This window comes from Bidens hawaiensis, unplaced genomic scaffold, assembly GCF_021521415.1.
Source record: "Bidens hawaiensis isolate Kalapana, Puna unplaced genomic scaffold, B.hawaiensis_p1.1 tig00008656_1, whole genome shotgun sequence".
In the NCBI taxonomy this organism is placed as follows: Eukaryota; Viridiplantae; Streptophyta; class Magnoliopsida; order Asterales; family Asteraceae; genus Bidens; species Bidens hawaiensis.
Window position 1 is genome coordinate 140,283 of NW_027491626.1, and position 14,629 is coordinate 154,911.

Below are 14,629 nucleotides of genomic sequence, written 5' to 3' on the forward strand. Positions count from 1 at the left end.
AAAGAAGAATTGAGCACATGTCACTAAAAATCACGGGGCCGTGCCTACCAACTACGGGGCCGTGGCCACGTCACAGAAAAGACAAAGAAGAATTGAGCACATGTCACTAAAAATCACGGGGCTGTGCCTACCAACCACGGGGCCGTGGCCACGTCACAGAAAATACAAAACAAATCTGGCACATGTCATAAAAATGCACGGGGGCGTGCTCATCAAGCACGGGGCGTTCCTCACCATCCATAATGCCTATAAATAGTGGCTCATGTTGCACTCATTTGGTGTGCCTTGAAAAAATTCTCTCCGGTTTTCACTTATAAAAACACACACTAACACTCACTTTGAAGATCTAGTGAAGAGTTTGAAGGTTTGGAGGTCATCACCACTAATCATCATCATCAACCATCATTACCATCATTAAGAAGAAGGATTCATCTACATTTGGTTAGATTGTTCCAAGTTTAATCATGTATTTGTTATTATCAATCATCTTAATGTTTATCACTATGCTCATTATGAGCTAAACTCCTTTTACCATCTAAAATCTATGAAGAAGCTTTGTTTTACTTGATAATTAATCAAGACATGTGATGTAGTCTAGTAAAGTACATGGTTATATTACAATTATCTTTTGATGAGAAATGTTTCACCATCTTAAATCACTAAATCAAAGTTGGTGGTTGTCAATATCTTTGGCAATCGTTCATGATCGATTCATGTTCTTGAAAGATAGAAATACTTTGATACATTATCGAAACATGGATCCTTATATTGTACTTAGAAATGATGAGATATAAGTTATGGTGTATTTTTCTAAACCTTGGTAATCCGAAAATGGCTTTGCTTAGGATATCAAATTAGTTAAAGAAACCATATGTTAACGGAATGTGTAATTATAACCTACATAAATCAACCAAGGGGAGGTTGTGTGATGAACTACAACCACCCGAAGTTGTTAGAATTGGTATTTGAGAAATCGAAGTCAATCCTAATCTTTCTACTTTACGAAACTACTTGTCAACTCAAATCGACATCATTGAGATGGTATGACATTAGGAAAGGGTGGACTTTAAAGTGAGCATACCATCTCCTTAGTGCCGAAGATGCTCACTTAAGGCTTAAGGAGCTATCTATCATTTATTGCTACGGCAAGTTTATCACATGTCTACATATTAATTATCAATGCTAAAATGGAGTGGATTCTTGATCTTAGATGGTAACCTTCGCATAATTGAACAACTCGTTTAGAATCTGTTGTCTCGGTCACCTATATATTATATATATATATATAAGTATTTATATTTTTTAAAAAGTTTAAAAATCAACCCAAAATGATTAAAACCTCCGATTGAAGTAAAACAACGATTTATTATTAGAAACATTTGTGTCCACGGATCGATACTTGGTTCTTACCAATACTATTCTACATATACGATAGGTACACTTGCCTATTTTGAGTGTGTTTAGTCTTTGTAGAAATCACTTTTATAAATTTAAAACACGATCTTGTGCAAAAGCAAATCATCCAACCTCTTATAATTTTAAGACGCACACGCACACACATAATCATTTATCCATAGGTCACCACGTCATTTTTTATTTGCATGTCATCTGCCTCTACACCAACCCCGATGTTCTGGTAAACTCTACCATAATAAGATTTTGTACGAAATGCAAAACCGTTGATGTCGTATGAGTCGTATTTGTATACGTTGCGGTGTGCTTCGTGTGCAATCCACTTTACGGTTTTCGATATAGAACCTGGGGAGCCCGCTAGCTCTCTTTCAACCTAAATTTCATTACAAGGATTAGATTCACCTACATTGCAGAAACTACAAAATATTTTTAAAAATTATAGAAAACTTAATAAATTGATCTACCTTGTCGCATAACTAGTCACCAAACTTTAAAGTATGCTCCTTCTCCAGCAATGCTTGTCGTTTACCAGGCATTTGGTTTTTCAAAGAGGTCTTGTGTTGTCTGCAAGTAGGAGTATAATATATTGTTAATATATATATATATATATATATATATAATTTAGAGTATATATGTTAGTAATACTTACTCGATAGTCGATATACGGCGCTATTTCAGGCGTATTCTGCAGCACATAGAAATGTGCTCTCTTGAAGAGATCATGAGAAACTTCAACTGATTTAGTGCCTGTGACAGGAATTGTCTACCCATTATCATCATGCTTATCATGTGGAATACCAACAGTACTCTTAATGTTTTTTGGTATTCGCTGAGAAACTCGATTGTTTCTTCCGCAATGTTCTCCTCAGCAATGCACCCTTCTGGATAAGTTTTGTTTCGCACATGCCCTTTGATAACCTTCATTCACCTTTCAAATGGATACATCCAACGAAAGCATGGTGGCCCACATAATTTTATCTCTTTAACAAGGTGCACGGTTAAGTGAACCATGACATCAAAAAATGATGGAGGAAAGTACTTCTCCAGCAGGCACAGTGTAACTATTTGCTCTTCCTGCATCTTATCAATCTCTTCTACAATGATTTCTTTCCTACAAATTGACTTGAAAAAAAACAAAGCATGATTATAGCATTTCTCATTGGTTCTGGCATGATGGACCGTATTGCAAAGGGCAGAAACTGTTGCATAAGCATGTGATAATCATGTGATTTAAGGCCTTGTAGCTTCCTTTCTTTAAGATTCACCAAACTAGAGAAGTTAGAACAATACCCTAGAGGAGCCTTCAGTTTATTCAATGTTTCAAGAAACATGTCTTTTCTTGTGCTGATAATGTGAAGCATGCTGCAGGCAGTTCTGTATTGTTACCTTTTGCTTTCGGTTGCAACTCCTTTTTAATCCCTAAAAAGTCCAAATCCTTTCTAGCTACCAATCTGTCTTTTGTCCTACCGGGAATGTTCAGCAACGTCCCAACAATACTTTCTGCCACATTCTTTTCAACATGCATCAAATTAATACAATATTGGACAGGTAAATACTTCCAATAGCTGAGCCGTTGGTACCATATGCTGAACTTCTTCCAATATGGATGCGGCTTTGTGTTATCCATTTTTCTCTTACTCCCACTTAGGGATTCAGATCTCTTTCCCCATTCATTGTTAATGTTTTTGACCTCGTCGTATATCTCTTCCCCTGTCATAGGCTCTTTAGCGGTTCTCATCTCTTCTTTTCCGTTGAACGTCTTTGTTTGTTTTCTGAAAGGGTGGTCATGTGATAAATACCTTATGTGGGCAGCATAACTCTGCTTCTTTTTGTGATAAAGTCGAATACACTGAGTGTCGCCTCGACACACTACACAACCTTTGAATCCACTGTAAGGGAAACCACATAGTGTACCAAGAGCAGGGTAATCATTAATCGTCCATAACACAACTGCACGTAGTGTAAACATTTCTTGTTTATATGAATCATATGTTGGCTCCGCGACCTCAAATAAAGATGCTAGATCGTCAATTAAAGGCTGTAAAAACACATCAATATTGTTTCCTGGCACTCCGGATATTAATAAGGAAAGCATGATGAACTTTCTTTTCATACACATCCAAGGTGGAAGGTTGTAAATGACTGCTAAAACAGGCCAGACACTGTGGTTTCGGTTGCCTCTATGTACGTCGACCCCATTATTGCAAATCTCTAGGCGAAGATTTCATGGATCGCTTCCGATGGTATCGGAGTACCTGTCATCTATGGCTTTCCATGTTGGTGAATCTGATGGGTGGCGTAAAACACCAGGTTTATTGGTACTCGTGGCTTGCTATGTTAAATTCTCTGTTGTGGTCTTTGATTGAAAGAGGCGCTTGAATCGTGGAATAATGGGAAAGTACCACAGTACCTTAGTGGGCGTGTTTATGTAAGTTTTGTTAGTCTTCTCATCCACCTTCCACCTTGACTTGTTACAAACTGGACATGCTTCCAAATCCTTGTAATTCTTATAGTAAATAATGCAGTCGTTGATACACACATGTACCTTTTCGTATCCTGAGCCCATTGCCTTCATCATCCTTTTGCCCTCATACATATTATTTACCATTTCGTCATTTGCAGGTTGCATATTTTTCAACAATTTCAGAAGTTCATCAACAAACTTATGAGATACCCCGTTCTTGCTCTTTAAGTTGAGTAGTTGTACTAATGCAGACAACTTGGTGAAGTCAGGACATCCATTATACAGGGGCTTCTCAGCGTCAACAAGCAGTTGTAGAAACTGTTGATGCTTCTTGTCGCCTTTGAAATTGTCTTTTGTAGCATTTACCATTTCTACAGTTTCACAGGCATCTCTCGGAATGTTGGTGTCAACAAGCCTAGTATTATTATCATAATTAGTTGAAATGCAGGTGCAGGAAAACCCAGTATTATTAACATTAGTTGGAATGTTGGTGTCGGCTTCTCCATGTTTTATCCAAGTAGTATAATTCTAATCAATTCCAAACCTGTACAAATCATGTTCTACATCGTCTACACTAAAAGATATGTGGTTCACACACCGAACACATGGACATGAAATAGAAATTGGTGGTGACGTTTCCTTGCAATTACGAACTGCAAAATCTAGAAATGCCTTAACACCGTCTTTATATGCTTTACTGCACATGTCGCCTATTAACATCCAAGACTTATTCATCTTCCAAGAATTTTTTTATTAACTGTGTCATCAATGATATATATATACTAATTAGCGTCAATAAATGTGACTGACATTTTATTATGTATGACACTAAAAGCAAAAATATTTGGTACTCACCTAAGATTAATGAAGTTGTTTTGGTAGGATTGAGTAGCCGCAACAATTAATTGATGAGAGTTCAATAAATACACTAGCAGATCATTTATTAGGGTTTGGTGAGATTGTGAGATTTTATTTGGTCAATAATTAATTTGGGATACTCACCATAAGAAGATAACTCGATTAACTGGCGGTTAAAAATGAAAATTTTAAACATCGAAATTTCTTTATATAAATATTAGAAGAGGTTGTATTATGTTCTCAGGATGCAAATATCGCGGGTTCGAAACTTAAGAGGAACATATTTTTATTAAATTTTTATAGTAACCTCTTTTTAATGAAATAAATGCACTGTGTACGGTCAAATATCTCATTTTGAAAATACTCAAACTAAACTACTCATTAAAAGGCCATTAAATCCGTTCAGAAATATAAAAATACATCATAATGGCTGGTCTAAAATCATAACTAGGTTTCTTAGCTTCTTACTCAGATTATAAAACTAATTATAATCCCTAAAAACAACAAGAAGCAAATAAAATACAATATCTTCACTTTTTTTTCTGATTCAATCCGTGAAGCTACACTCTTTGCAAGTTGATCCTCTAATGACTTAGTTGCCCTTATCAAGATAGGAATTATGTATGTACATCTTGTGCACACATAAGATCTTGTGGACAAAACACAATCAGACCATATAAAGAAATCACATTTTTTGCCCTAACTTAAAAAATATAGAGTTTAGGGTTAACAATCAACATAAAGACGGGATGAATTCCAACTTTATTTGCAATTTCACTAATCTGAGATGCACAATTGTAGAACCTCTGACCTGGATTTTTGGTGGTCCTTGATGTTCTTAGAATGGCTTCTTGACCACAAAAACAATAAACCTAAGATCGATTGCTTCTCTTACTGGATGTTGTGGTCCGCGATGAGTTTTCTTCCATGAAGATCGATTGCTTCTGTTACTGGATATTGTGGTTTTTTAAGTGTTTTATTTTAGTGTTTATGGGGGTGAAAAAGGAGTTTTTATTGAAAACAAAACTATATATATATATATATATATATATATATATATATATATGTGTGTGTGTGTGTGTGTGTGTGTGTGTGTATAGGAGGGTTTAGAAAGGAGTTGTTGTACATAAGCGTGTTACAAGCGTAATAGACTTTGATTCTTGTTTCCAATTAATCAAAAAACATCAATTAATCAATAACTGATTTTGTACATAAGCGTGTTACTAGCGTATTAGAATACTTATACATGTTTTTGTACATAAGCGTGTTACAAGCTTAATAGACTTTGATTCTTGTTTCCAGTTAATCAAAAACCATCAATTATTCAATAACTGATTTTGTACATAAGCGTGTTACTAGCGTATTAGAATATTTATATATGTTTTTGTACATAAGCGTGTTACAAGCGTAATAGACTCGTTTGAACAAATATATAACATATTTTAACCTAATCGTTTACAAAGTGTTTTTTTTTTTTAATTTTAGATTTAACAAAGTGTTTTTTATGATTTAATAAGCGTATCACAAGCGTTTTTAATAAAGTGTTTTTTGTTTTCACGATTTTTTTTAAGACACTCCATAATTACCATTCATTAAAATTTTTCATACAAAAGGCACCATTACAATACATCCCATGTAACAAAAGAAGAGAGAAACAAAAGAAGAGTGAATAACAAAATAAATGTTACAAGAAACTATAAAAGTAAAGCATTTAAAAACTAACCAACCAACATTCAAAACAATAAACTAAAAAATGTATCAATACAACCATTCGAAACCACATTCATAACATTCAAAATATTTAAAAACATACAAATAGTTCTCAAAGTCACAAAATCACAAATGTTCCAAAAATCACCAAACACAACGCGCATTCTTGCACTAATCAACTTTTGAAACTAACAAAGTACCTTCATTAAACTCATATTCAAATATGCACTTATCACCAATCTGAAATTCATTTTCCTCTATGAAAATTTTCCATTTTGGTATATAAAGTCTGAACTTCAGATTCGACACTTCACAATAAAGTTTCATTTTTTTATGACCTTCGGGATTGACCAAAGTGATTAGCATTCCATCATAGGCATCAATCTTGGTAGCAATGTGACACGGAAGACGTTGTGAAAAACAATTTTCAAATATATTATAAAGTTAAGAAGATATTGTTAAAATTTAAACGAATATACTTGTAAATAAAAAAGAAATTTAAAAATTCAATTTACCAATTTCTTGGTGACGTTTATGTGGAAGACGATTTTAGAGTCATCATTTTGCTCATCAAGATGATTTAGGTTTTGGGAGGAACTACCTTGATTGCTTAATTGATAGTTGAGAAACAGCTGATTTGGACTAGGAAGGATAAATTCTATGCCATCTTCATGAAAGACATTAATATGAAATGTAATATCTGATATGATTTTAAACACAACAAACAAACCACATTTCAAGTTGGTTTGTTTAAAAACCTCAATCCATCCATCCTCTAGCCTACAACCCATTCCATCCCAAAGACATGAAACTTTAAACATAAATCGATCTGGAGCAATAAGCTCGAAAAGCAAATTCATGTGATTTTCACCAAATTCTTGAATCACGTACCACTCGGGGAAATTCTGTTATGCATGTTAATTAATAGACAATTGAATTTAGAAACAATCATTAAAAACAGAAATTAAAACTTACCAAGTAATGGACGTGTCGGTTTCTGACTAAAATAGATAACATAGTACCGAATTGATCATTTACGTTTCTTTTGAAAGTAAACATATTCAACATAAATGTTGACTTAAGCTCAAAAACAGCATATGTTCCAGCTTTTATACAACATTCTCTGATTATTTCAGTCCAAACGGTTCCAAAATATAAGTCATCAAGTACTTTGATTATAACTACAGAAAATGTTCTACCACTTTGATCATAAATCAGACAACAGCCGGTATTCGATTTAATGTCAGCAAACATTGGTTGAACAGCTTTAGGAATGAGCTATAAATAACACAAAAAATGTTCTTAGAATTTATATCTTGCAAAACTGTAAAATGTTTCTTAAAAAAAAGTGTTAATAACATACCATCCTACTCATGGAATCGCTGTCGATATCTAACAGGAACTTAACTCCATTATTGAGACGTTGCATTTTTTTGTCAGACGAGTCTGTATGTTCAGAAAAAATTAACCAGGATAAGCGATGTCTATGAATATCATTGACTACATAAATCATAGTAAATATGAATTACAAATATTCAGGTTTAGAAGATGTTGATCGATGTTAGACAACAACAAACTCTATAAGATGTAAACCAAACACTAAAATTAGAAACGTAAATTGAATTAAATTCTTACCAGAAAGCTTGTAACGTACAAATGAGATTCAGCTTGTTGACCCGGTATTTAGATTCTTGATTTAGGGTTATGAAGTTAGAAAGGGGTTTTATCACGTATGTTGGAAAGGGGTTTTATCAAATTCAATGAAAATATTTAATGAAAAAATGGAAAAAGTTGTTCAAATAATACAATAAAATAAGTTGTTTAATGAAAAAATGGAAAAAGTTTACAAAATTTACAATAATATTAAACTTCTAACATGTTTTTAAAGAGAGAAAATGTTAAGATTCCTTTTACATTTTTTAAACTTTAATTGTGGACCACATGATTCAAACTTTAATTAAAAACATGTGGTTAAGAATGAGTTTCTAGAGTTTTCACAACTCAAGTGGGTTTTTATTCTAACCTATATAGGAGGGTTTAAACTTTATATTAACATTAACTCGAAATAAATAAAAATATAACATGAACCACATTGTTAACCATAGAAAAAATAATACCTAAATTTAACGTATATATAATATTATACACAAAGTTACATAAAAACGTTGAATAATATACCTTATAACACATATTCAGGTTTAGAAACATAAATTGCATTAAAGTCTTACCAGAAAGCGAAATTAAAAAGTTAGAAGTTAGATTCTCGATTTAGGGTTATGAAGTTAGGAAAGTGGTTTTATCAGTGGTTTGAAAGTGTAAGATTGAGATTGGTGGGACCGTGACCACAATCTAGATTGGTTTGAATTTTTATTTTATTTTTCTATTTTTTTCTACACATTTAATTATATATATATATATATATCGGTTTTTGTTTTATAACTTATTATAATTTACTTTTTAAAAAAATATAAAAACATAGTCTTACTTAGTTTTTTTTATGAACATTCCGGTATAAATTTCGTTTGAGTTCGTTTAAAAAATCTTATTTTTAAATAAAATTAAAAATTTATCCATTATTGAACTATCTTATCTTAACCATTAGCAAGATTTTCTGGATAAAATTTACAACTTCATAATAGAGAAGCTCATAACATTTTAGTGTTATCATTATCATAATGAATAAGTATGTAGTTTTGTATCATTATCATCATCTAGGTTATCATCATCACCATATGTGTTATGATGATGATCAACATCATAAAGTTATCATTATTATCATGTGTTATAGTGGTTATCATCATCATCATAATCATCGATTACCGTCAACATGAAAAGACATCATCATCAGACGTGCGGGTAATCAACGTGGTCATTGTATACGCTATCGTAGTCGGCGTTGATCATACGGGTAACATATATCTCGTTATCAGTGTCATCATCATCGTCAACAGCATCATCAACACCAACATATATATGACCTATTTCCATGTACGGGATGTAGTCAGCATCGTATGGGTTATCATAAACAAAACGCCCAATATTAACGATCATTGTCGGCACCATCTTATAAATTGTTTTTGTCATCAAACGACATCATTAGTCGTACAGGCTACCATCAGTATGACCATCGTATACGTTATCATGGTCGTCGTCGATCATACGGGTTACATGTCATTAAACATCGGTGTCAACATCATCAATATATATATGTGTGTGTGTGTGTGTGTGTGTGAGTGTGTGCGCGTCTGTGTGGCGTATTGTCATATAGGTACCTATAATTGATCATCATCATATATATGTGTGATCAACATCATAGACATCATGATCATCGTACGAGCTATAGTCGCCATCGTATGGGTTAGCGTAAGCAAACCGTACCATATAGGTTAGCAGCATCATTATAATAATCACCACCAACCCAGGTTGTCATATCCATGTATTCATGTGCGTATCATTATATTAGCATCGTCATCGTCATAATTGGGCCAATAATCAAGCTCATCATACGAGATAGCACCGTCATCGTTTCATGGATTACATATCCTCAATCATACTACACACCACCTACTACCACCATCCACCGCCCACATTCGCCACAACCACTTGCACCAACCACAACGACCTCCAGCACCAACCACTAACCACACACCACCACCACCCACCACCACCACCCACCACACCTCCGCCACCACCACCGCCCACCACATCTCTGCCACCACCACCACCAACCTCCGCCACCACCACCCACTATCCACCACACATCTGCCACCACGAACCACCACACCTCTGCCACCGTCCACCACCATCATAACCACCTGAACTCACCACCACCCACTAATATTATATATATATATATATACTGTACAATAATACCTAACCGTACGATTAAAAATTAAGGGGGTGTTTGGGATTCCTTATTTAGCCCCCTTATAACTTTTCATTAAGTTAATAAGTTACAAAAGTGTAACTTATGAAACTTTTCCTCTCACAATATAAGCAATCCCAAATAGCTTATTGCTTTTCAATAAGTTTATAAGTTATAAGTTGGTGAAAATAAGCAATCCCAAACACCCCCTAAAAGCACGCGCCTCAGCTTCTTTTAAAAGGGTCAAATAACTACCCCCTAACGGCGATAATTATTCCCAAAATTCAACTGTGAAGCACAACCTCGTAAGTCAATATTCCTTAAAACAGTCGATGATTCGTTTCTACTGTGAAGCACAAGGTCGAAGCACAAGCACAACCACAAGCATAAGGAGAAAATGAAGAACCCTAACTCCTCTACTTCTGAAACGGAACCAAGGAAGAAGCACAAGCACGACAGGTCTCAGAATAAAGATGGAACAGGTGTTAATTTATGATTTTTTAGCGTTTTAGGTTTAATTATTCTTAAAATGTAACCGCTGTGAATTTAAGCATCAGTAATTGAGTTTTGCAAAGCATTTGTTTAAATCATCTTATGTAAAGCTACCATCATGTATTAAAGCATTTTATAAGCGTGTTGTTGTTGTAATACATATATTTGTTTTTTTAAAATCTATGTGTAATATTAAAGCATGTTATAAGCGTATGCTAAGTGTGTTATGGATTTGGTATGAGAATTATCAATGTGATGTTTGATAAGTTTTTTTTGTTTACTTATGATATGTTGTTATCTCCTACCCCCATGTTTCGTTGTATGTAAGTGATTCAGTTGTCGAAAAAAACAAGACTGATAAATCTAAGCATCTAAACAAGAAGAGAGATGAAAATACAGATAAAAGGAAGACTAAAAAAGTTGCTCTGGTGGTGAAAAAGGTGAAAACAAATCATGTTGTGGAAGCACACTCTGATTCAGACCTTGACATAAAAATTAACAGGTTGTTGTCAAAGCGGAAAGAGGTGGAACACAATACCTCTGACCCGGACTTTCAGCGTCCGAAAAAGAAAGCCATTAAAGAAAAGAAGCCAGCCGAGAGGACATCAAGAAAACCTTTTGCTGAATTTGTTGACAAAAAATTGAAGAATAGGTTTGCACCTTATAATATTGTTGATGCAGTGAAGGCAATGACCCCTGCCCAAAAAACTTGTGTAGAAGAAATGGGTTTCGGGTCAATGTTAAGACTTCAAGTAACCCAAACTCCAACAACTTTGGGATATTGGTTGCTCATGAACTATAATAACTGTTTAAATGAATTGAACATTGGGAGCGTTGTTATTAAGATAACACCACAAAAATTACATGAAGTGTTGGGGATACCAATGGGTAAGATTCCTGTTTTAGACAAGAGTAGACCAAGATTGGGGGAAGATGTTACTACAGATTTGTTCAAAAATCAATTCCCCACTCCAAGAATAAGTATAAAGCATATGAGAGAGAAACTGGCCGCGGATAAAGGAGTTGGTGAACTATTTAAGATTAATTTCCTTGTGTTGTTCAACACCTGTATAGGATTTATGACAATATCAAAAACAGTCAATCAACGATTCATCACCGCAATTGATAAAACCTCGGATATTCCAAATATGTACTGGTGCAGCTATGTTATTGAAAACTTGAAAATAACAAAGGAAGACTAGAGAGATATAAACGCTCAATACAACAGTCCGATCACCTTCCTTGTGATGCTTTACATGCATGAATACCAGATAAAATATGGTCCATTTGGGACTCCCGTCACAACGCCTGCAGTCAACTACATAACAACAACTACTCTTAATAAGATAGAAAAATACCTGGAGAATAATGGTCCTCCCTTAGAAGAAGATGATGGAAATGATAAAGATGAGGTATATGTTACAGCTGGTGTTGCAGATGCTACTGAGGTTGTTGTTGTTGTTGTGACATTTAGTGTTGACGGGAAGGGGATTGATGCGGTTACTACTGCTCCTGCTGCTATTACCGTTAGTGCTGCCGGGAAGGGACTTGATGAGACTGCTTATGTGGCTGTTGTTGATACTGCTGCTATGATAGTTAGTGCTGCCGGGAAGGGACTTGATGAGACTGCTGCTACTACTGCTGCTGTGACAGTTTGTGCTGCCGGGAAGGGACTTGATGAAGCTGCTGCTTCTACTGCTCCTGTGACAGTTAGTGCTGCTAGGAAGGTGCTTGATGAGAATGCATGTGGTGGTACATATGGTGATGCATCTGCCGGTAAGCCTGGAGTTGAAGAAAAGACTGCAGCTGAGGAGAACCATGAACATGGTGAGAAACTTGTTATTTTCTTCTAAAAAACTCTCATATCTCTTATTCCCCAAACGGGTACTGTCGGGTCGGGGGTGGACAATTAGCTAGAGCAGCGGGTGCTGTAGCGAAACTGATTGCAAAAGAAGGGAAATCGGCCTTTCTATATGTATTTCATGTAATGCAACGTTTATATAACAACATTATATATAATCAAAAACAGATGGTCAAATTGCATCTGAAATAGATAATGCCGATCAAACAGTTGAACAAGATTTGGATGATTATGTAAGCGTTTATTCACCTTTAAGTTTGCAAGTGCCATTGGGACCACACACCCAGAAGCTGGTTGATTATTATTTAACTCCATTACAACTGGCTGGGATATATTGAAAATTTTTTTGAATTAACAATAACTATATTTTCTTTTTACAGTCTTGGAATAAGGCAATGGATAAAAAGTTGAAGAAATTTGATACAATTTGCTCAGAGATCAACGAGTTGGTCCGTCAAGGAAAGGATAGACATCCATCAAATCACAATATCTTTGCTAGATGTTGTGAATGGGAAAACAGATTCACTAATAATGTGGTCCCTAAAACACAAGAAACTGACACCATAAAACGCTTATCACTCTTTAATTTAGGTGAAAAAAAAAATTATATTTTATTCTTTCAATTTTCTCTTTCCCATTTCAAAACTATTTTTGTTTAAGTTGAATGATCCCAATACTTATACAGCTGCAAAAATAGATTCAGTTGATTCAGATGTTGGTGTTGGTGGTCCAGTGGCTGCTCAAAAAGGTATTTGGGCTAAATTAATTATAAGTATAATTAAAACGCTCATAAAACGCGTATGTTGTTATTTTAAACTTATTACGTCTGTGTGATGCAGTTGATTCAAATGTTGGTGTTGGTGGTCCAGTGGCTGCTTAAAAAGGTATTTGGGCTAAATTAATTATAAGTATAATAAAAACGCTCATAAAACGCTTATGATGTTATTTTAAACTTATTACATCTGTGTGATGCAGTTGATTCAGATGTTGGTGTTGGTGGTCTAGTGGCTGCTCAAAAAGGTATTTGGGCTAAATTAATTATAAGTATAATTAAAACGCTCATAAAACGCTTACGCTGTTATTTTAAACTTATTACATCTGTGTGATGCAGTTGATTCAGTTGTTGGTGTTGGTGATCCAGTGGCTACTCAAAAAGGTATATGTACCAGCTTAATTATAATCACAGTTAAAAACGCTCATAAAACGCTTAGGCTGTTATTTTGAGCATATTACATCTTTGGTTGTCGTAAAAAATGATGCAGGTGATGCAGGTCAAGAAAACAATGTCTCATGCGCAGATATTGATAATGTTGTTAATATAGTGGTTGAGTGGGCTAAAGACGGTATTTAATTATAAATAAAAAAACAAAAGTGGTTGAAGGTATTTAATTATAGTTACAATTATTTTCAGTCAAATTTAAAATGAGTTGTTTTATGTTTAACAGTTGACACCGAATTGTCAACAGGTGATAACCTCATTACACTGAAATCTCCATATCTTCTGAGAGAGGTTGATGTATCCACTAGTGTCACGGAAGATGAAGAAATAATTTCAGAGTATATATTTTTTTGTCTTGAAGACATTTGGAAGGAGGTCTACAAGTCCACTCACACAGAATCGTTCAAGGTGATCTTTGAAAGCTACTGTCCTGACATTTATATAACCACCAATGCAATGGATGCTTTCATTGAACTAATGAATTATGAAGAAAAGAAAAAATCTGCAGCATCACCGTTCAAATTCTTTGCTTCAAGCACTGTGCTGGTACAAATTAATCTACTTTCTTTGTACTATTATAAAACGCTCAATAAACGCTTTAATCGTCTGCATTTTAATTATTATACAGACAAGTGACCATTAGGTTGAGTCAAGGGGTTACACAGACAAAGAAAGACTGTATGTGTTTTTAGACAACATCGAAAAACAAATGGCAATTTTTGGAATTCTATCACTCAAGAAGGTTTC

The 14,629-nt window shown here is 34.6% G+C and overlaps 1 long non-coding RNA gene across 1 annotated transcript; it reads left to right on the forward strand.

Annotated features, from left to right (window-relative positions):
- The first annotated feature begins 13,148 nt into the window (after nucleotides 1-13,148).
- Nucleotides 13,149-13,856, forward strand: LOC143529744 (uncharacterized). Its single transcript, XR_013134716.1, has 2 exons — nucleotides 13,149-13,411; nucleotides 13,820-13,856. It is a non-coding gene; the product is annotated as an uncharacterized LOC143529744 (long non-coding RNA).
- The last annotated feature ends 773 nt before the right edge of the window (nucleotides 13,857-14,629 follow it).